Source organism: Vombatus ursinus, unplaced genomic scaffold, assembly GCF_900497805.2.
Source record: "Vombatus ursinus unplaced genomic scaffold, bare-nosed wombat genome assembly UNPS02014874.1, whole genome shotgun sequence".
Lineage (NCBI taxonomy): Eukaryota > Metazoa > Chordata > Mammalia > Diprotodontia > Vombatidae > Vombatus > Vombatus ursinus.
The window spans coordinates 12,273,621-12,298,914 of record NW_020954652.1 but is presented as its reverse complement, the minus strand read 5'-3'; positions in this window follow the sequence as shown (position 1 = coordinate 12,298,914).

Sequence of the window (25,294 nt, the reverse complement as noted above, 5' to 3'; positions counted from 1 at the left end):
AAAGAAAGAAAGAAAGAAAGAAAGAAAGAAAGAAAGAAAGAAAGAAAAGAAATGATGAGCATAACGGCTTCAAAAAAAACCTGGGAGGACTTATATGAATGGATGCAAAGTGAAGTGATCAGAACCAGGAGAACATTATATATTGTAGAAGCAATATTATAAGGATAATCAACTATGAAAGACTTAGCTACTATCAATACAATAATCCAAGAAAATTCTGAAGGATTTATGATGAAAAATGCTATCCACTTCCAGAGAGATAACTGATAAAACCTGAGTGAAGATTGAAGTATAATTTTTTCACTTTATTTTTATTGCTTTCTTTTTTTCAGCATTCATTATTGTTTCTGTTCAGTCATTTCAGTTGTATCTGACTCTTCATGACCCCATTTGGGATTTTCTTGGTAGAAATACTGGAGTGGTTTGCCATTTCCTTTTCCAGTTCATTTTGCAGATGAGGAAACTTAGTCAAACAGGGTGAAGTGATTTGCCCAGGGTCACAGAACTAATAAATGTTTGATGCTGGATTTGAACTCACCAAGATGAGTCTTCCTGACTCCAGGCTTGGTGCTCTCTTCACTTTTTGTTATATGGCTAGTATTAAAATGTTTTGCATGATTTCGCATGTATACTTGATATCATATTTCTTGTCTTCTCAGTGGTTAGGGGAGGGATAGGAGAGAATCCAAACCTCAAAATTAGAAAAAAAAGATGTTAAATAAATAATACATTTGTTTAAAAAAATAAGAAAATCTGTTGAATTTCTTGAGAACTGAGACCATCTTTTGTGTTTCTTTGTATCCTCAGTACTGAGCATACTCCCTGATACACAGCAAGCACTTACTAAAGGTTTATTGACAGACTAACTGATTTAAAGGCTGCTTGAATCATGGTCCAAGAAGAGGAAGAGAGAGGGCAAGAGAAAGCAAAATTACTTCTCTTAAAGCTCCTGAGTGGTTAATTCTTGGCTCCTTCACCAATAGTCTTTACCATAGTTTTCTTTTTCTCCATCCCAAGTATCAAGGAATCAATCTAAGCTTCTGCTTAGATATGCTCTTTAGCAAGAGCATTGTGTCACTGGAAGTGGTCTTATTATGGGGTCTCCTGGAGGAGACCAGGAAATAGATTTAGACACATACATGTTCTATAAGATGGTCTCCACAAACCCATCTTCATGCATATTCAGGTCAATGAGAAGTGCCCCTGTCCAGCAGATCAGTAGGTCTCCTTTGATTTTATCCATCCATTCACCAATAATCAATTAAGCATCTACCATGTGGCAGGCACTATAATAAGCGCATTGCAAAAATATCAAAGTATGATTCAGGCCCCAAGTTAAATATGATCTCCTCCATGAAGCCAGATCTCACTTAGCACTTTCTATGCCTTCTCTTAAAAAAACTATATATATATATATATATGGGGGTGTGTGTGTGTGTATGTGTGTGTGTATGATATATAAACACAATATATATATATACATATACTTAATATACACATATATGTATGTATCTATATGGTATTCCTTTGTATTCTATTTATCTCTTTCTAGGTCACATCCTCCTACTAAACTGTAAGCTCAAGGTGGGGGCAAAGAATATGTTTTACTTAAACTCTGTGCCTCCCCATAGCTACCATATTGCTTGGCATGCAATAGTTGAATGTTGGGGTGCCACCAGAAATGATGTAGAGACCTGTGGGTTCTATTGTTGTGAAAGAAATTCACTTGGACAGTTCTCCAAATTAATGAAAGGCATTTATTGGGCTGAGCACCCACGCGGGCCTGCTCCCCGTGAGGCAGAGCCCCAACAGGCCCTACCCCATGTGGGAGGTAAAGCAGCCCTGCTTTCTATAGGAGGCAGAGCCCCAGTGAGCCCGCCTCACATGTGGGAGGCAGAGGGGCCCTGCTTCCCGTAGGAGGCAGAGTATTTATTGAGGTTAGGTATCTGGTCCATTCCATACAGCTTGATGGGATAGGGGAAAGGGACAGAGGGGCAAGCACGGCTCTGGAATGCCTGGGATGTCAGGCAGTCCAGGAGATGCCTTTGTCATACAGATAAGCAAAGGGAACAGGAAAGGGGAAGGGACAAGTTGTTCTGGAAATGTCAGATAATTAAGATGCTTTGTGAAAGCACACAGGTAAGTCCACGGTGAGGGGCTGCAATGCATAGTCTTCTTTGATCGCTTTTCTGGCTGGTCACATCTCGTATCTTGTCTTATATCTCACGTCCTGCATCCTGCTTCCTCCATCTGCCACGAGCAGTCCTTTCTACCTCACCATTAGCTTCTTAATAAATGTCTTTCAATTTGAATAGTTTTACCATCTTGTCTCCCCTAATACATCATAAGATTCTTGAGAACAATGATTGTTTCTTATTCTTCTTTTTATCTTGTGCTCACTTATCACAATAATAAATGCTCAAATAGATGTTTATTGATTGAATGAACTTCCTTTATTAGTACTTGAGTCATATATATGTACATCTTATATACATAGGATGAATATTTTTCACTTTTACGTATGGACTTCCCAATAAATCAAGCTAAAATTCATAATAACAATAGCTATAATTTATACAGCCCTTTAAGATTTGCAAAACACATTACAAATATAATTTCATTTTACCCTCACAATAACCCTGGGAGGTAGATGTTTTTATTACCTCCATTTTACAGATGAGGAAACCGAGGCAGACAAAGGTTAAGTGACTTGGCCAGGAAGTTAGTAAGTGTCTAAGGTGGGATCAGAACTCGTGCCTTCCTGACCCCAAGTCTAATGCCCTATATACTGTCAGAATTAATAATAATAAAAATAACATTTATATAGTGCTTTAAAGGTTGCAAAGTACTTTACATGTGTCATTTGATCTCATTTTGCTCTTAGACCACAAACATACATCAATATGTCAAGGCCACACACAAACAAACAAAGATTCACTTTCCATGGTAACAGGGTTTGGTTTCTAAGAAGATTAAGGCAAGCAGGATATTAAAACAATTATCTAAAGGAAAGAGCAATGCTAAAATTATTTTACTTTGCTTAATGATGTGTAAAGTACTTTGAGAAGATGATTTAACACTGCTTCTCTCATTCTAGAAAGTAGTTAGATTTGTTTTTAGAACAAATTAATGGATTGATGCAGGCTGCACACCCTCCCGCCAACCTCTCCCCTCCTACATTTTTCCTCAGACCTATACAGTAAGTTATTAAAGGTTTTTAAATCCTAAAAATGAACAAATTTAGATATGCCCTTAGTTATTCATTTGTTTAGGTCAGAAGGGACCTAAGGTCAAAGCTCATTATAATGACACTTTAGTCACAGAAAAAAGGCCCACTTGTTCCAAGGAGTAGTCAAAATGCAATGAAATTCCAATATAACGAAAGAATGCCAATCATTCCTTGGATTTCATTGTAGTGGGATTTTTCCTTTTGTCAGAAACAAACCAAGTTTGAAACTAGTGACAATGAGTTGGAGCAGTCCTATCTGTGATTGAGGACATTTCATGGACCTTATTCTTGGTTGGACACATGCACATTCACAGAGACACAGAGTAGGGTATAGAAATATATTAAAGTAGGTAGAGAAATAAATGAGAGAGTGAAAGGGATAAGTGAGGTTTGGGTAGAGTTGGGGAAGGAAGAGCAAACCAGCTTTAATTCTAGGGGCAATTTAAAAATGAGGATAACAGAAAAGAGACAGAGATCTGGTGATTTGGATCTGGTCTGGGTGTAGTGAGTTAAGCACCAGTCTTCCAAACCAAGAAGGTCTGCATTCAAGAAGTCATCTGGCCGTGTTACCCTGTGTAAGTCACTTAACTTCTCAAAGTTGTAGCTCAGTACTTCTCAAAGTTTTTAATTTCAGGAGCCCTTTGAACTCTTAGAAATCATTGTGGACCTCAAATAATTTTTGTTTATGTAGGTTACATATCCTGATATTTATCATATTAGAAATTAAAACCACTAAATTTAAAAAATATTTATTAATTCATTTGAAAGTAACTAACAAATCCATTACACGTTTTGTGAAAAACGTCTTCAAAAACAAACAAAAAATGTGAGAAGAAAGACTGGCATTGTTTTGGTTTTTTTCTCTAATCTCTTTAATATCTGGCTTATAGAAGATATCTGAATTCTTGCCTCTACTGCATTCAATCTATTGCAGTATATTGGGATACTAACAGCTAGGTGTTGATGTAATATAGAACATTGAACTTAAACTCAGGATGACTGACATTCAAATCTTGCCTCAGGTACTTTCTACTTATATGAGCCTGGGCAAATTACTTGATGATGGTCTGCCTTAGTTAACTCGTCTATAAAATGGGGATAATAATAACACCTGCCTCACAGGGCTATTAGGAAGATCAAATTTATGTATACATATACATATAAATCATATGTGAATATACACATAAACACATACATACACATATACATACACATGTGTATATTAAATCCTTTGTGAACCTTAAAGCATTATATCTATTAGCTATTTTTATGTTGTTGTTTTGATTGAAGTATATGAAGAAAATTAGGCATTATACAGATATGTTGTCAGAAAAATGTGGAACCCAGTGTCCTTTTTCAGATGATGATGGGTATTCTTCTTTGATGCTAAGACAAAATTCGGCAAGTATAAGTTTCTTAAAGGTTAGGTGCAATGTGGGATCCTAAACCCATCAATGACCTTTTTGTCCTCTGTTGTATTCAAATCCTTTCATTTATATTGCACTTTGAATGCCCAATTTTTGTAATATCACACATTGGTTGTGTGGAAAATATTGCTTTGCCAAGTTATGCAGATCTCCTGATTGTTGACACATTTCATTATACAACTTTAAAAAATCACATTTGCTAATATCGCCTCTGATCTCATCAGAAAAGTCTCTAAGTATTGGGAAGCTGTCAAGCTCATGGTGGCAGATACAAGTTTTCTGAAATTCTAATTTTCGCTTGAAAGCTTGAATTTATCATTGGCAACAAATACTGTCAGTTGTTTTCCTTGAAGTGACAGGCTCACTTTGTTCATTTTCAAGAAAATGTCTGCCACATATATAGTTTGTATGTTAGTCGTTCTTTCAAACAAAAATGTTGTTCCATGAAAAAAGTGGTTCGTTCAGCTCATAACTCAAACAATACAGAAATGCTTTTCCTCAAAACAATCATCCTACCTTGGCATGCAGCAAAAGTGCTTTAAACATATTTCACATTTCATCACACAAAATATTAAAAGACATGTATTCAAAGGGCAAGAGGTAACACAATGAATAATTTGTATTGCTTCATCAAGGACCTTCTTAAGTGAAACTGGCATTTTTGTTTTGTTTTGTTTGATTCTGAGTATGTGGTGCTGAAGAATGTAATGACTGCTAGTATGCTTTAGTGTCAAAGTCTTGAGTTGTGCTAAGGCACCAGCACTTTTAGCCATGATTGCTTTTGTAGCATCAGTACAAATGCCAACACAATCATCCATGGATAAACTATGAGATTCAAAAAAGTTATTCAACACTTTGAATATTTCAGGTCCACTTGTGTTTCTTGCCAAGCAGTCACATAGAAGGAAATCTTTTTTGATGATTAGTTGGTGTTGATACCAGATGGATATTAGCAAAATGGCAAGTTCAGCCATGTCTGTTAGATTTATCCATTTATATAGGAAAAACACAATTCTATGGATGAGATATTAATCTTCATGTTTGCAACTATGTCTTTAATTCACGGGTCTTGTAGTCTCTGGAAAACTCCACTGTATATTCATGAGAGAATGAGGGTGAAAAAGGTGAATCACATCTTGGTATTATTATGAAAATTGTTTTGACCTCATAGACTCCCTGAAAGACTCTCAGGGACCCCCGAGGCACACAGACCACACTTTGAGAAATGCTGTTTTAAGTTGTTCAGTGGCAGAGAGGGGGCTAACCAATGTCAACAAGCTTTCTTCACCTAGGAAATCTTTGTGCCAATTAAATCACTGTTCCCATTGCTATCCAGAAGTGAAATGAGGCTCCAGGAGATTGATTCTGTGTTGCTGAGTCTTACCATGCAGTGTTTGGTGATTATGTTGAAAGTTTATTATGTCCACTAGAAAGCAGTCCAGCAGAAATTAAGTTTACGTGAATGCCTCTTACACTATATTCTTCAATATAGTCTAATTGGATTCATGATCTTGATATTTATGATCAGGCTGTAAAAAATTAGAAGAGAAGTTGATCACCCACTTCTCACAGCTAGATGTAGGAGATCTTAACCAAACTAGAAACAGGCAATTATAAAAGAAAAAATAGATTATTTTAATTATTTGACATTGAAAAGCTTCTGCACAGACAAAATTAATGCACCTAAGACAAGAAGGGAAGTGGTCAAATGGGGGAAAATCTTTATATCAAATTTCTTTAATAAGGATTTGGTATCCAAGATATATAAACAATTAATAAACAGCTACAAGACGACTAGCCATTCCCCAATAGATGGGGTCAGAGGAGAAGAACAAACAGTTCTGAAAATGAGAGTTGCAAAGTATTCATAACCATTTGGAAGGATACTTCAAGTCACTAATAATAAGAGACAAGTAAATCAAAGTAATCCTGAGGTTTTATCTCATACTCTATAAATTGGAAAAGATTACAAAAAAAATGGCAATACTCAATGTTGGAGAGGTTGTAAAAATGATACGCATGCTAATGAATTGTTGATAGAGCTGTGAGATTGTACAATTATTTTGGAAAATAAGTTGGGATTATGCAAATAAAGTCCATACCCTTCAAACCAGAGACTTCATTACTGGGCTTATACCCCCAAGGAAGGGATCAAAAAGAAGCAAGTCCCCACATACTGCCAAATTTTTAAAACAATGATTTTTATGATAGCAAAGATTTGGAAACAATGTAGATGCCCATCAATTGAAAAATGGCTAAACCAATTGTGGTACATGAATGTAATGGAATATAACTGTGCTAAAAGAAATGATATATTTGATGAATACAGAGAAGCATGGGAAGATATATATGAACTGATACAGAGTGAAGCAGAGCCAAGAAAATATATGCACAGTAACTATTAAAATGTAAATGAAAAGAATAATCACACACAAAAATCAAAAGTGAATGTAACAAAATTATAAAGATACATCAGGACTGGAATGGAGAGATATAAGAAAAGACACCAACCCACCTTTTCCCAGAGGTGGGAGGTCCATGAATGTTACACATTGAACATGTTTTAGGATTTTTTCAATGCTTCATTCAGTTGTACTGATTTTTTTTCCTTTTAAAAATACTATTTGTTATATGGGATGGCTCTGTGGGATGGGGAGGGAGAAGGATACTGGGGATAAGCATGATGATTTAAGAAATAGAAGATATCAATAAAAACTTATTCAAAGGAAAAAGAAAATGTATGTGTTTCTTTTTGGGTACCTTTATTGGGTTCTGGTCCAGGGGAACTGGATCTGCTTTGGGAAAGCAGAAATCCTTTGCAGCTCTCTTCTTGTTCATCTGTGGGTCTAGAGGGATTGTCAGGCCTTGAGTTGGTTGACCTAGCAGGGAGGTGGCATCTCCTGATGAGATATGACTTCAGTTTCAACCATAGACTGGTATCTGAAAGCATGTCCTGAGGCTTCATTTGTGGTAGAGTGATGGGCTGAGATATAGCACATTCATAAATAGAGGAGAAGGAATAACAAATCTCACTATTGGAAGTACAAGTGGCATATGTATGTGTGTGTGTGTGTGTGTGTGTGTGTGTGTGTGTGTGTGTTTTGGGCCCATGTAAGATGTATATATTTACATGTATTGCCTAAAAGTATTCAGGAGAGACATTGATAGATATGATATGATAGATATGACACCTCAGAAGAGGAGAAAAGCTAACATGATAGCTGGGTGGGAAGGGCAGGAAAGTTGGGGGCAGCTAGATGGCACAGTGGATAGAACTCCAACCTTGGTGTCAGGAGAACCTGAGTTCAAATCTTGCCTCAGGCACTTGACACTTACTAGCTTTTGTGACCCTGGGCAAGTCACTTAACCCCAATTGCCTCACCAAAGAGCAAAAAAAAAAAAAAAAAAAGGGCAAGTCTCCACCTTGAAGCATCACCAGGCAGGGTGCTTCTTCCTCCAGTCTCTGGGGGTAGGATAGGGAAGGGGTACTGGACTAGAATCATATATATCTTTCCCTCCCCATTAACATTACCTAGGGAGATATGAAATAGGTTTAAACAATAACAACAAAAAAATCTGCTTCCCCGGTCTCTATCCCTTAAAAGGGGAAGGTCGTCCCAAGCTTATACCCAGCAGCTTAGGCCCTTCTCACCTGACAGTGACACTGGTCATTAAAAAATAGCATCACAATGAGCAAATAGTGGATAATTTATTCAAGCAAAAAAGCAAACGAATTGGAGAAATTCTACAAATTATGATATGCTAGAAAATATGAAGATTGAATGAATTCCTTGGATGAAATGAGATCGCAGTTCACAGCGTGAGAGATACCTCCTCCCCAATCTTCCCAAGGGAAAATTCTCTCCGTGAAGTCTCTAGGGAGGTGAGCTGAAAACCAGGGACATGAAGAGGAACCGATTTGCCCTACTTTTCTACAGCTTCTAAATTCTATCTCTCTCTTCCCATGTGTCTGGAGTCAGTCCCCAAGTGTCCCTTCCAGGAAAGGATAGAAAGTCTTCTTTTCAAAATTCTCATCAATTCCTTCTCTCACATATGTAATGTTGAGTCAGCATTCTCTCCACCAATTAGTTCAGTTATGCAAAATGCCACAGGTTTGGCTGGAAACCCAAGCTATACCTCCTTTGATTCAAATTGTTGTTATTGTTGACTTAAATGGGATCAAACTCATGATGGTAACTTACCATCTGTGAGCATTTTCTAAATGTGTTTTTTTAAAGCTCCGATTACGTTGACATCATTTACCAACTTGCAATTCTTAAATTATTGCTTTCTGAACTTTAAAATGCTATAGCAACGGTATACCCAATAGTCTCTCACACCAAACCCAGCCCCACCCCCTCCAGGTGAAGAGCCTTTTAAAGCTGTTACTATGGTCATAGATTGCTGCCATCTCAAATCCACTCTTGACAAAACTAATGATGAGCTGCCTCATTCTATTCTGTTTTTGAGAAGCGATTCTGATACTCTGAACCTCTGTTGATTTTGAACTCTGGACATTCTTGATTCTGGTTGGGCTTTAAGATATTTCCTCTTCCCCATCCCAACTTTCTAACCAGTATGTAGATTCTTGGCTCAGTCGTTGATGTTTTGAATTGGCATTGCTCCCCACTAACCTGGCCTCTTTCCTCTTTAATCCTTCTTACTTCTTCCTGGTGCCTCTCTTTTTCTGTGTCTCCCATCATTTGTTGACCTCATTATTTCACTGATCCCATCATTGTGATGCCCCCTGGGTTAGAAGAACCATATGATTATACTTGAACCCTTTTCCTGGTTTTGGCATCACCCACTACAGCAGCTGGTCCACATAGCTCATATATTTCTCTGCAGCTGCCTTTGGCTCTCAGCTGCTCCTTATTGACCACCTGTAACACTATCCCATCAGTTTGATAAGTTAACTCTCCTTGTACTGGAAACCCTTGCTTAGACTATAGAAGAATTGTCAGTAGCCAAAAGGAATATCCTTCCAGGGCTGAGGGATGTACTCTCAATTTCAATTATAATTCTTACCCAAAGGCTAGTTGTTGTTTTTTTTTTAATACTGTACTTTTGAGGAAATGTTCTTACACTCTGAAGATAGAATGCCTGTCATCTACAGGGTTTTGACTTCTCTATGTGATATATAGGATTAGTAAAATGAATATCAAGTTCATCTGGTGCCAGAGTTCTATCAAACAAGGAAAAACATCTGGAAGTCAGGTGTTTGTCATAAGTGCAATTGCACAGGTTTGGAAGGAGGTTCTCATTTGGAGACCTATTAGCCCTTTAAAGAGAGCAAATATTTTAAAGTGATAAGCAACTGCCATATATAATGTTGAGCCCAAGCCCAGACTGGGTTATTTGGCCTTGTAATAGACCACTCTATCAACATTTGTGCCACTTACTAAGAGACACATGGTTTGGAGAAAGGTGTGAGAATGTTATTTCAGTAACTTTGAGAAAGATGGCAAGATAGGCCCAGATGATGGCATAATTGGCATGTTTTTCAAATTTGCATGACACAAAGCTGGAAGGGATAGTTAATACATTTCATAACAGAATCCAGATCTAAAGAGATCTGAGTGGGCTGGAACAAAGGACTGCTTTTAATAATTTAACAGAATAAAAGTAAAATGAGAGGTCTCATGGGAGAGAAAGGGTACTGGTTATGGAGTTAGAGGACCTGGGTTTAAAATCTGATTCTTACTATGTGACCTTAGGCGATTCACTTTACTTCTCTGTGTCTTGGTTTCCTTATTTTTAAAATGAAGGGGTCAGACGAAATAAATCCTGAGATTCCTTCCCAACTCTAGACTGTGATCCTATGCACACTTGAGTTAAAAAAAAATCAGGGATACAGGTACAGGAGAACGTGGAGGGAGACAAATATGATAATTCATCATTTGAAAAAGACACGGCAGTTTTACCTGAGAGAATCAATGTATGTCTTGTACTTAGATTCAAATAAATTGTAAGTACAGGATAGTGGAGACATAACTAGTCAGAAATTGCCTGTGAGAAGCATCTAGACTTCAGTGAACAGCAAATTCGATACCATCCAATAAGGTGATGTTGCCACTGAAAACCAAAACAAAACAAAACTAATATATCTTAAGCTGATTTAAAAGTACAATATCTACAATGAGGGAAGTGATAGTTTCTCATTTAATTTGTAGCTGGAATTTTTTGTTCCATTCTGGGAACTGTACGTTAGGATGTCTATTGAACAGTGAGTATGTCTAATGTGGGGTATCCAAGATGATGGGGGGATTTAGAAACAGGCTCATACAAAAAGAGGGTTAATAAATAAGGGACATTTTCACTGGAGAAAAGAAGAGCAACTTGGTGATGTCTGAAAATATATAATGGGCTGCTATGCGGAAGGAAAAAGAGAACTCAATTCAATCTAGCGCATACTTATTAAGTAACTTCTTCATGCAGAGCTCTGTGCTGGATGATGGGGGATGCATAAAGTTTAGAAAGACTAAGTGGCATAGTGGGGAGAGTGCTGAAGACCTGAGATTCAATCCTGCCTCAGATACTTACTAGCTATGTGACCCTGGAAAAGTCACTTCACCTCTCTAAAACTCAGTTTCCTCATCTGTAAAATGGGGATAAGATCACCTGTCTCCCAGAATTGTTGCAAAGATCAAATAAGATAAATATTTGTAAAGCATTTTGCAAACCTTAAAGTACTAATTCTTATCTATTTGGTAAGACACTATTTATTTACTTTTGTGCTCACATGATGCTTATAGACCAGAAGGGCACATGAGAGAAGCATCATGATATAGTGAATAGAGCACTGGACTTGAAGTCAGGAAGACCTGGGTTCAAATCCCACCTCAGACACTTATTACCTGTGTGACCCTGGACAAGTCACTTAAGCTTTGTCTGCTTCAATTTTCTCATCTGTGAAATGAGAAAGTTGGCATTGATGGCATCTTTGGTCACTAATGATGATAATACATTCATAAAATGTATATTATAAGATTGCAGAACAAACTCTTTGTCAGATCCAAAGGGCTTTAAATTATCAACCAAGAAGTATAAGAAAGCCTGCATAGAGTATTTGAGTTGGACCTTAGAGGCTAGGTAGGAATTTTTTGGGCGAAGAGGTACAAAGCACAATGGTCCTCATAGGAAATAGTTTGAGTAAAACAAGGAGGTAATAAAGCGTAAGTTATATTTGAAAGCTGGTAGCAGTCCAGTTTGTCTAGAACAGGGGTTGGGAAACTATGACCCATGGGTCAAATCTGGTCAATCACCAATTTTTATATAATTCATGAGCCAATATGGATCACATGGTAAGAATCATGGAATCATGGATTTTGAGCTGGAAGGGTCTTTAGAGTTCAGTAGTCTACTTATAGATGAGGCTGAGGTTCAGAGTGGTCCGGTCAACTTGCTCAAGGTTTCAGATCCCTAGCACTCTGGTTTCACTATTGAGGAAACCTTGCCAAGCTCCAGTCCTGGTTCATCCCCACCATCCTACATCGTTGCTCCTATGTGTTGCTAATGATTGGCAGAAGTAAAAAAAAAACTCTGCTGACAGGATCTACCACAAATTTATGTTACTTAATCTCAACTTGGCCATCATGACAACAAGGCAATCATTCTACTCCCCTTTAATCAATTTGCTTTCTCACTCTCCTCAGAGGATGTTCCAAACCTTTTCATCAGGCCTCCCACAGGACTCCCTTTTCCTACCCTCTGCTGAGGAAATTGTCTCATATTTCACAAAAAATTAAGGCTATGCTGAGAGACCCCCTTTCTCCTCTGCTTCTGATCTCATATTACACTCAGACATCTACTCTTCATCTCCTTCACTCCAGTCTCAGATTAAGAGTTGACCCTTCTCTTTACCAAGGCCAATCCCTCTATATGTACCCTTGATCCCATCCTTTCCCACCCCTCCATCCCATTACCAACATTACTCTTTGTCTTCAGTCAAACCCTTTCTTCTAACTCCTTCCTTTATGTGTGCCCACATCTCCCCCATTCTTAAAAACCAACAAAACCTTCACCTGCTCCTAACATTCCCTCCAGGTATTGCCCTTTGAGTCTGCTCTCCGTGGCTCTTAAATTGTCTATACTCTGTGCCTTCACTTTCACTCCTCTCACTTCTTAACACTACAATCTGGCATCTTACTTCATCATTCAACTGAAATGGTTCTCTCCAAAGTCACCAAGGATCTCTCAATTTTGAAAAAGGGGTCCCTCTGAGCCAGGTGCTCAAATCTTGGAGAAATTTAGGGGGTGACCTAAAAGTTGAGAGACTGAAGCAAGGAAAGGAAGGGATGGTAGAAAAAGAAATCTCATTCTTGGCCTTCAGAGGAGAAAATTGGAGACAATGGATGCAAGTTATAGGGAGACAGATTTCAATTCAATAGAAAGTGAAAACTTCCTAACAATTTTTGCTGTCAAAAAAATAGAATTGGCTGCCTCCATAAGTGGTGAGCTCACTGTCACTGAAGATCATTGTTGTTATTGTTGTTTGTCCTTTCTTGAAGAGGACTAATGACATCAGGAAGGTGGTGTCTTGATTTGTGAATTGGAATGAAGTAAGACAGAGCTGTTCAAAGTCTTCAACTTCATTCTCTCCTCCAGAGTCATGAAGTCCAGTGGCAAGACAAAAGTCATGATGACCAGTGATGGCCTGGAATGCAATGGATGACCTTGGCCTTTCCAAATTAAGGTCTTTCCCACACCTCAGTTTGTCTGAGGTAATGCCCCAAAGGGCTAAGGGATAGGTAAGAATTGAGATTAAAGATAGCTTAATTTACCATCATAAAAATGTCATTCTAGGCTGGGAAGACCCTCAAAGTTTCTGGCCAGAACAGAAAACAATTGCTATTTATGTTCATTCTGAGCCATCAAAAGCTAAACAATGAGCCATAGAGACTTGGGCTGGGGTCTATTATTGACTATTGGTGAGGACAGGAGTAGTATATGTTGGAAAAAGATTATGTTTCTGGCTCTGCTTACTTCATTTTGAATCAGTTTAATATTAGTCTTCCTATGTTTCTCTGTACTCATAAAATTCATTACATCTTCCAGCAGAGTTATATTGTGGTACCATACTTGTAGAGCCATTCCATGGTTAATGGGCATTTACTTTGTTCAAGTTCTTTGCTACTATAAAAGTACTGCAATCAATGTTTTTGTGCGTATGTCTTCTGTCATTAACCTTTTTCATGTATCTGTCTAGCAGTGAAATTTCTGGGTCAAATGGTGTAGATATTTTGGCCGCTTTTCTTTAAATAATTCCACATTATTTTCAGAATGGTCAATCAATTCACTGCTCTACCATCAATGCATTATAATACTTATCTTTCCACAAACTTTCCAACGTAGACTTATTTCTTTCTTTTGTTACTTTGTCTATTTGTTGTGTGTGAGGTTAAACCTCAGAGTTGTTTTGATTTGCATTTATCTCATTATTATTTTTTTGGAATAATTTTCCTGCAGGGCTGTTAATAGTTTGTGGTTCTTTGGGGAACTGTTCTTATCCTTTGACCATTTATTTATTGAGTAATATCATTTGTTCTTATATATTTCTGTTGGTTGCCTGTCTATCTTAGATATGAGACCCTTAAAAGAGATATTGATATAAGGCTTTGCCCTCCTGGTAGTCACTTGCCAATGAAGCCAAGACAAAAGAATTAATTTTGTTCATGAAAAATTGATCTTATTGGCCCCCAAACTCTCTTCTCTTGTGTGCTAATTGTTCATGTGCCTTGATCTCTTACATACTCCAAGCTCCCTGAATATGGAATAGTCTTCTTTTGCCTCTTCACCTGTACCTAATCAGTCCTAAGCAAATAGTATCTGATTGATAAATTCTTATTGATTGTCTGGTAGTTTTGTTATCAAATTCTTAATGGAAAGTTATCCTTCACAGGGCTTGAATAACACAAATGGAAAAGTTTGATAAGTAGCATAAAGAGGCAAGACATAGACATTCTCTGGTGCCCTTAAAATTCAAGAATGAAATACAATCTCCATCATCATCTCTTTATGCTTGAGTAAAAAAATGCATATTCATACTTGCACAGTTCTTTCTTGAAAGGAAGAGTACTGGATTTAGAGTCTGAAGACCTGGGTTAAAGTCCCAGGTTAGCCATATATTTATTACTTTGTGTAACCTTCGGTAAGTCACTTTATTTCTCCAAACCTCAGTTTCCTCATCTGTAAAATAAGATGGTTGGACTAGGTCAGTCTTGTCAATCTCAAATAGAAAAAGAGACCTGTTAGTGACATATTGACTTTTTTGTTGTTCACTCGTGTTCAACTCTTCATGACCCCATTTGGGATTTTCTTGGCAAAGATACCGCAGTGGTTTGCTATTTCCTTCTCTGGCTCATTTCACAGATGAGGAAATTGAGGCAAACAAGGTGAAATGACTTGCCCAGGGTCACCCAACTAGTAAGTGTTTGAGACCAGATTTGAACTCAGGAAGCTGAGTCTACTCCAGGCCTAGAACACTATCCACTGAGCCACCTAGTCCTGGCATATTGACTTAGAAAACCACAAATTAACATTATGTTGTATTGTATTTTTATTTATTTTATTAAATATCTCCCAAGTACATTTTAATCTGGTTCCTGACACACTAGGGAGTTTTCCAGGCTCCATGCAGCCCACAGGTCTGAATTTGATGTCTCTGAACCAAAAGACCTCCAAGCTCCCTTCTAAATTCATCACCTATGAACCCTGATAGTATGGATAATACAAAGGAGACTCCAAGCTAAGTGACTCGATCAGTCACACAACTAGCAAACATCATAGCTATATCTCCAATCTAGGTTTTCTGACTCTGTCTGCTATCCCACATTGTTTCTCAAATGACTACCCTTGAGATTTCTTTACAATTCTGCTCATTTTAAGTCCTGACCCCGAGACCTAGAGAATATCTAAAAGTACAGTAACTTCAGCAGTGAATTTTACTCATTTTAAGCACTGCTTCTCTGACCAATGAACACCTAAAGTAGCTTTGACTTCAGGAGTCTAAGAAATTAATTACAGGTTTGAGAATTCCCTCCAACACCACAGATCAAAATCATCTATGAACTCCTCATTGGATGACCTCTTGTCTTGTATGTTATGGGGGGGGGGGGTTGACTATGACTTGCATTACATGGCCACTGGGGTCCTTTACATTGCTAAAATGCTGTCACTTAGTGAATAAATCCTAGTAGGTTGCTTGAGACAAGTAGAACCAATAAGTATCAGTAGCAGATTTAAATTCATGTCTCCTTGACTCTAAATGTAGTACTATTCCTCTTACCATGAGCTACTTCTCTAAACAGTGAGCTGAGGCATCAATTGAAACACTTCACCTCAGTTAAAAAACTTCAGAAAGGCCCTCTTTAACCCTTTGTATCTCCAAATGATGTAGCTAGGTGGCACAGTGGATAGAGTACTGGACCTGGAGTCAGAAAAGACTCATCTTCCTGAGTTCAAATCTGTCCTCAGACACTTACTAGCTTCTCTGATCCTGGGCAAGTCACTTAATCCTGTTAGCCTCAGTTTCTTTGTCTGTAAAATGAACTGGAGAAGGAAATGGCAAACCACTCCAGTATCTTTGCCAAGAAAATTGCAGATGAAGTCATAAAGAGTTGGACACAACTGAAAATGAACATTTGGAAATGAACTGATCTTCAACAAAATCCCTGCCTCTGACAAATGCTAATTTTGCATACCCACTCCCAAAACCTTAAACTGCTAGTACAATTTTCATATCTATCCCTCTGAACCTTTTACTGGCAAACCAAGGTTTAACTCTGACCTGGGCTCTGGAGTGGCCTTCTCCAAAGAGGGGAGGTTCATTTCCTTTGGTTAAACTTTTTTGACTTGTGTTTTGATGTTTGAACCACTGCTAGTAACTACTCAATAAATCACATTGAAATTTGATGAACATGAATGTGTGATTAATGGGACAATTAATGTTAGTGTTTCCAGGTTCCATGAAGCTGCATTTTTGCCATTTTTATACCTTGGCCCCAGGCAGAAAACGTTTTCAATTTAAGAAAATGTGAAACTAACACTGAGTTCCTTGACTTCTAAGTGAGGAACCCTTTCTTTCTTGTCCCCTCATCTTGGGGTTTTATTGTGTTGAAATCACTAAACTTCCTGACACCAGATTGGCCTGATTGGAAAATCACCAATAAATTTCATTGGAAGGCCATTCTGCATCTGAGTCCTAAAGCGGAGATAAAGCCAAAGTCTAATGCTCTGCCTGACATTCAGTACTTATCAGAACTGGACTAGTAAAAATCAATAGGGGTCAGGAAGAGAGGGAAGACCTGAGTATGACAGTGACCTTGAAGCCCTACTTTATGGGCAAGTGTTGGCCTGAAATATATAGTAGGCCATATTCTATAACCTTCAATCAATCAATCAACAAGCATTGTACAGGTGCTAACTGTGCTGAGCACTGTTAGGCATAGCGGGGGAGGGGGGATGAATTTCTAGGGGAATCAGGAAAGGCTTCACATGGAACGTAGAAACTGAGTTTTGGAGCCACTTAGGGATTCTAAGAGATAGCAATGCCATGGAAGTAGTGCATTCCAGAGAAGGGGAACAGCCTGTACAAATGCACAGTGAGAGGAGATGAAGGGTCCCTCGTGAGCAACAATATGGAGGCCAGTTGGGTTGGTTCATAGAATACATAGAGGGAAATAATATATAATATAATTAATATAATAATTATAATATAATATATAATAATATATAATAAGAATTGAATTGAAAAAGTATGTATTTCAAGACCCTTAATCTGACTCTTTGCACTCCTGCTGACATTTTGTACAAGGTCCAAGAAGGTCTAACCTAACGCTGGCCCAACAAAACTAGAACTCAGCAATTTGTTTTCAGCATCCTTACCTTCCCATCTGCTTTTGGTTGTTTTTATCTATTTGATTCTCCTCCATCCCAATACTTCATGCTCCCAGCTGGAATCAGTCTGAACCCTTTATGGCTCTTCCTTCCTCCTTCTAACCTCACCCCAAGACCTTTGTTTCCCCTTCTATCTATTTTGTTGTTGTTCACTCGTTTTCCTGTTATGTGTGACTCTTTGTGACATTCTTGGCAAAGACACTGGAGTGGTTTACCATTTCCTTCTCCAGCTCATTTTACATATGAAGGCACTGAGGCAAACAGGGTGAAGTGACTTCCCCAAGATCCTATAGCTAGTAAGTGTCTGAAGCTGGATTTGAACTCAGGGCTTCCTGACTCCAGGCCCAGTGCTCTATCCACTGAACCACTTAGCGGTCCCCCTCAATCCAATACCCCCTAATTAAGAACTGGATTGTGTCCCATTCTTTCAGGCTAATCTGATAGTCTGATAAACATTAATGGTTGACAGTTATATTAACTGCCTCTCTTGGTTGATGAACATCTTAACCCAGGTGCTCAGGCTGTAGGGAGTAATTTCCTGTACCTCTGGAGGCTTATAGGGGAGATTTGTTTGGAGAAGGTACCTTTTCAAGGTTCCCTTCCCCCTCCCCCCAAAACAAAACAAAACAAAAGACATGCCATGTAAGCAGCTATCTATTTCGGTTTATGCCTAGAGGCATATGTGTAGGGCTGAGATAATGTATGCCACTCAAACCTGAACATGAGAGACTGCCTCCCCTCACCCAGTTCTTCTCAACTATATCCCCACATTTCTCCAGTTCCTGTTCTTTCTCTCTCACTTCTCTCCCTTGACTAATACTTTCCAGACTCCCAAACTCACAATTTTGAAAATCAAGTTGCTATGTTTCCTTCTTGTGGATTTTGGTCAAGATTATAGACATATGTGTTTAGAAAATCCACCTATGTGCTACTATGTAAATACCCAGAACAGTACTACAAATATCCAGGCACTTGTCAGCAAAGAGTTGATGTTGGAGAGGTGGCTGATTGTCAATGACTACTTTCCTTGTCAGTAAAACAGGTCAGACAATGAAAATGTTTCTGCTAGAATTACTTCCTGTTTATCCCTGATCATAATTTTTCTGTCCTAAATGCTAGATTCACAAGAGTTAGGGCAGAGAGGGATCTTAGCTATAATCTACTTGAATTCACTCCCTCTTTTTTCAGAGGAAGAAACTGAGGCACATAGAGGTCAAGTAAGCTTCCCAAAGTCATATAGCTCCTATAAACATCTGTACCCATAATCCAACACTCAAACTTGACAGTTAGAGGTCTCAGTAAATAGAATGCTTAGCATGGAGTCAGGAAGACGTGAATGCAAATTCAAACTCTGAAACTCAGTATTTGTGTGAATGTGCACATCATTTAACCTCAGTCTGCCTCAATTTCCTCATTTGTAAAATGGGAGTAATAATAGCACCTACATCAGGTTTGTTGTGAGGTTAAGATGAGATAATAAGAAGAGATAATATTTGCAAAGGTCTTTGAAAAACTTCAAAGGCTATATAAATGCTAGCTGCTAGCTATTAAATTCTGGTTTTCTCTCTCCAGATAGACGTCTCTTTTCACTACACCATAATGCTAATGCAGCCTTCTCTCAGTCTCCTTGATCATGGTCCACAGTATTTGTTTATAGCTATAACATTATTATTTTTAATTATAATAATAATACATCTGTAGAGTTCTTTAACATTTGTGAAGAACGTTACATACATTTCTTCCTATGCACTTATCCCATTATTTCTGACGCTGTCTTATATCCCCCACCAGATGCTACGTTCCCTAAAAGAGAGAGAGATTGTATTTTTTTCATCTTTTTATCTGATTCCCCCATTTCCTCTCCTCTATAGTACCTTGCCACACAGTAGTTACCTAATGAATTTTTAGGAATGAATGAATGAATGATTGAATGTGTTAATGAATGAAGTGAATGAATAAGTGAGTGAATGAATGAATGAATGAAATGTCCCAGTTTATTCTTAGAGTTCTACTTCCAGGTCAGAAGATGAAGGTAAGGCATCCCTAGGTAGAATGTGGTGCTTCACCTTCACATGCCCCCTCCCCCATACACATACTCCTATACTCTTATTGCTCTTTCCCCATGCTATTTTCATCCAGGAAATCTCAGGTTATATGATTAGAAACCAATGATGACTTGTAAACAAAAAGTGATGTAAGGTGGTCATCATCATCTTACATGATGGTCAAATGATCTAAGGGATTTCCCTTCTATCCTAACCAAAGTGATGTACGGTGTATCATAGAAGAGGTGTACAATAAGAAAAGAAAGTGGACTGGTCATGTAGCAAGAATGAGAATTCATAGATGGAAAACCTGCAGGCCACATTGATTACTCATTAAATGCGAAAACAACTTAAATGAAGACATCCAGTATGTTGGGTAAATCTTCTTCTGGGGTTTTAAGAGAGAACAGAGTTCAGATACAGGCACCATAAAAAGGCATGGTGGATGGGCAGCAGTTTGGATGGAAGGATGACTCATGTTGCACGCTCAGCGATGAGATCACGGATCTCTTTATGTGTTGACGTATTAGTTGGCAGGAACACCAAGAGCATCCATAAGAGAGAGGGGGTTAAAACAAAAACAAGAAGAAGAAGCACAGTTACAAAGCATTAGTCTGAGACTTGATGGAAGGGGGGAGGGGTTGATGGGAATGAAGAGGCAGAAAATATGCTTGGCTATATACATCTGAACTGCCGGTCTGTTCTAGCATGGTTGGTAGAGCCACTTTTGCATCTTTCTCTACTGGCTGCCTTTCTGAGTTAGACTCCAGGCCTCACCCTCCCCAAATCCTCAACCACCTGCATTCAACAGTACCTCCAGTGTAGGGGTCATTCACAACCAAAAGCTTTCATCTTCATGTTGATTTCCTGCCAAAGAAGGAGCTTCATTTTTAGGACACCATGCAAATCCTGCCAGCTTAATTTGCTCTTCTTTCCCCTGGCCCTGGCTATGTGTTGTCTTTGTCAATTAGAACGTGAGCTCTTAATCAATGCTTTTTCATTCATTCGTTTCCTCATAAAGGAAATGAAATATTTTATCAACAAGCTCAGCATGAAGACAATTATAACCTCATTTAGTCTGACCAGAAGCCAATTTTTTTTTTTAGCATTAGCTGTGTTTTAGTGATGGTTTTAAATAATGGATGGGGTATTACTGTTTTTAAAAAATATATGATTTAAAATAGTTTGCCTATTCATCTCTTCTATTTATTTGATGCTGCTAGGAAGTAATTACCCAGATATACCTGTAGAACCAGTCTCATGAAGTTATTTTGATGGTCTAGTGGAGGTGGGGACCTGTGACTTTGAGGCCACATGTGGCCTTCTAGGTCCTTGAGCATGGCCTTTTGACTGAGTCCAAGTTTTACAGAACAAATCCTTTTATTAAGGGGATTTGTTCTGTGAAGTTTGGATTCAGTTGAAGGGCTGCACTTGAGGACCTAGAGGGCCACATGCAACTTCAAGGCCGCAGGTTCCCCACCCCACTGGAGTCAGTGAGATAGAGTGGAAAGGACACTAAAACTGAATAGCAGAAGACCTGGGTTAATAATACTGGTCCTGAAAATTACAAGGGCCTCCACGACTAGTCAGATGAACCCAGATTACAAACCATATGTGCTTACATGCTTAGTGAGAGTCTAACTATTTCAATGATCAGTCCCCCTACCTCCCTACAGGGTCCTTAGCAAAGCCTTCCACGTCTGATGGAATGGGTCTGCCAAATAGTTGTTATACATTTAGCCTCTCTGGACCTCAGTTTCCTCATCTGTAAAATCAGCAGGTTGGACTGGATAATCTCTGGTTTTGTATATTCTTGATATCCTTAGCATAGCAAGTGCTTAATAAATGCTTACTGATTAGTTGATCTCCAAGTTTCCTTTCTTGACTCTTAATCCTGCTTCCTATAAAATAAGACAATATATGTAAAATTCTTTGTAAGCCCTGAAAATATCAATTATTATTACAATTTTCATATAGAAATTTGGTGATGATTTCTTCTTTTGTTGCTTTTCCCCTAATTATTGCATCTGTCATTTTAATTCCTAAGTATGCTATCAGAGACTGTGTGATATAGCAGACAGGATGCTAGGCCCCGAGTCAGTTAGACCTGGGTTCAAATTTGATGTCTGGTGCTTACTAACTGTGTGCCTGGGCAAGTCATTACACTCTTGCATGTCTCAGGTAACTCTCTAGGTCAGGGGTGGGAAACCTATGGCCTCAAGGCCACATGTGGTTTTCTAGGTCCTCAAGTGTAGCCCTTCAACTAAATCCAAACTTCACAGAACAAAGCCCCTCAATAAAAGGATTTGTTCTGTGAAACTTGGACTCAGTCAAAAGGCCACACTTGGGGACTTAGAGGGCCACATGTGGCCTCAAGACTGCAGGTTCCCCATCGCTGCTCTAGGTCTTAGCTACAGTTTTGTTCTGCTTTAGTGGAGGGAATTTCTATACCCTGCATTCCTGGAAATTCAATAAATGGGTTTTTAACTCTATGGAATATAAACTCCTTGAGAACAGGGACTTTTGGTTTGGTGCCTAGGAAAGTGCTCTACCTATCTATCCCTTGTGTAACAAATGCATGACATAAATAAATGTTTCCTGTGACCAGTTTGTCTTGCTTTTTTTTTTCCCTATCCTGACAAAATTACCTAAGGGTGTATAATAGCAAGACCATGTAAAATGCTCTTTTATGGTTTATGAAAGATTACAAAATTACACTTAGTATAATTTAGGAAGTAGTGAAAGGATAAATACTTAAAATTAAAACTGTGGGAGTCTGACATTGTAAATAAGCCTGCAGCCTCAGAATGATTGTGCTTTTAAATGCAAGCTTGAATTGAGCACCCTCAGGGGGCCCGTATTTTTATACTGGACAGAGGGAGGCTCGATTCCTTTCACTAAATTTTATATACTTTGCGGTTGAGAATGTTTTTCCAATGTTCTATCCACTGGATAGATGGTGAAGGACATTTAAAAATTAAATTGCCAATAAATTTCAACATGCTTTATTTTTTTCTCCTCTCTTACTCTCAAAAATTATTTAGGCAATTTCCCACTTTGTAGCCACTTATGCAAAGTAAAGGTGCCTCCTTTAGGATTGTTCAACATCAAGAGAAGTGCTGTTCAGGGTTAGACGGTGATTTATTAGCTTATTAGTATTTTCATTTTGAACACGTTCAGCTGGATATCTCAGCAAAAGAATCATCTATTATTTTATTTGCAGCCCCTACTATAATTTCACTCCTATGTTACCTTATTAACAAACATAATGGAAAATTGATTTTTTTCCAGCTTTATGAAAAAATGGATCCATAAAGATGAGGTATAGGCTAAATAGAATGAAAAAAAAATAAGAAATCAGGATTCCTCTTAAAAAAAAAACCCGCTAAGTCAAAAAGCAACTTGATAGCATACACAAGGCAACATGTCCTGTATATAAATGAAAAAAAAACCCCACAGAATTTGCCATCAGAAGTCCTGGATTCAAATAATTAGTACATATAATATAATTAGTATTAATGATGATGATGGTGATGATGATAAGAGCTAGCGTTTATACAGATCACTTTACAGTTCAATTGTCTTGATCCAGCTTATCTGCTACTGGAAATTTGAATAAGTTATTTCATCTCCCCAGCTTCCTCATCTATAAAAAGCGTGGACCAGTGATAAACACAGCTAGGTGGTGTCGTGGGCAGAGTGTTAGATTAGGAGTCAGGAAAACCGGACTTGGAATCTTGTCTCAGAAGCTTACTAGCTGTGTGACCCTGGACAAGTCATTTAGCCTTTGTTTCCTCATCTTTATAATGGGGATGATAATACCTACCTCATCTGTAGATCAAATGAGAAAATATATACAATGTACTTTACAAATCTCAAAGTACTATGTAAATGTTATAGATTGGCTTTGAGTGAATAAATTAATTTGACTATTATAAATACTCAAATTAACCATAAAGGATATATGAAGAAAGCTGCCATCTGCATCGAGAGAAAGAATGGCTAAACAGAAGGATATATAGAGTAATTTTACATATACATATACACCTATTTGTATCTAATGGTAGCCATCTCTAGGGTGCGAGGGGTAAGGAAAAAAAGGGAAAAAAAGAGAAATGTACATGATAATTTTGTTGTACATTGAAAGGAATAGCAAGTTGTACATAATAGATTTGTAGTTTCACGTACAATCATCTTTTTTACTGTACTGTTATGGAAATGCTTGTTTTATTCCATAAATTAAAATAAAATAAACTTTAAAAAGTAGGATCGCAGATTCAGTACTACAAAGGACCTGAGATGGTCACTGAATCCAGTCTCCTCATTGGACAGAGGAGGAAGCTAAGGTACAAACGGCTTACTGACTTGCCCAGGGCCACACAGCTAGGCAGTGCCTGAAGTAGGATTTGACCCCAAGTCTTCTTGACTCCAAATTCAATGTCCTACCCACTATATCACATTGCCTTTCATGACTGCTGATCCTTAACCCAACTCTATTATCCTATAGGACAACTACTCTTTAATATACCATAGAATCACAGATTTGAAGTAGGAAGGGGCCTTAAAAGGTTACATCCCTCATTTTACATCTGAGTAAACTTCCCCAGGTTGTTGAAGTAGATGACTTGCCCAGAGTTACATGGGTGATCAGTGGAAAGGTCAGAGCTTGAATTCAAGGACTCTGACAGCACCAGAATCCTCTCCATTGCACCATGATGTACCCTGCTCACATTGCTCCAAAAATCTCCTAAATCTTTGTACTAGTGATATTTTCCCATACTTAAATTCCCGATGAGAATAGAGCCAACAGCTGGAATATACCCCTGCAGTGCTTTGACAGGGATGCTACTTTAGTACCAAACACCACAAAAAGAGTAAGATATGTTGCTTATCTCCAGGGGGCTTTGAGACCAAGCTTAATAAGACAATCAATATCTTCTCTTGACAACAGCTTAAAAGCCAACATGTGCGAGGAGGCTCGACTCTCTTTCTGATGTCCTGGCACAGCCAGAGCTTCAACTGAAAAGAAAGGGATTGATGTTTATTTCCCCCTAATTTTTCATTTCCATGGTTTCCAAAGTCTGTTTTTTTTTACTCCTTCCCCAAACAAAGGGGCAAATGAAAGACTCACATCCTCAAACCCTAACCTACTAAGATGGCCAATCAGTACCTGTCCCCAAAGCTGTAATTGTTGGTATTTAATTGGCCACTTTCACTTTCATACCCTTTAATTTGAGCAGACACTGTCATACTGCGCTCAAAGAGATTTCCTCACAGTAGCAGAGACCAGAGACCAGGATACAACCAGGGGAGGGAAAGCATTGGATTTTGTATTCAAGCCTTTTCTTTCCCCAGTCACATTCTTTTTCCCCATAAAATAATAGAGCCACTTCACTAAGCTAGCAGAGGGCACTTCAGGACTCCGTCCATCATACAATTGCCCATTTCAAGAAGACTTGGCAGCCTCACCATCGGCAGCCACATTTTGTCACTGAAATAATGTCAATTCCCAAACATTTGACTCCATAACTGTGACACTCATTGAAAGGGAAGACGTGTAGCCAAGTATCACCATTAGGTCCTTTGTCCTGCTCTTTGGGCTAACTCGAAGAAAGATCGCCTTCTCACATTAATGTCTGAGAGTCCAAATCTATTAACAGGAATGGGCTACTCATCTGGATCTCATTAAGAAATGA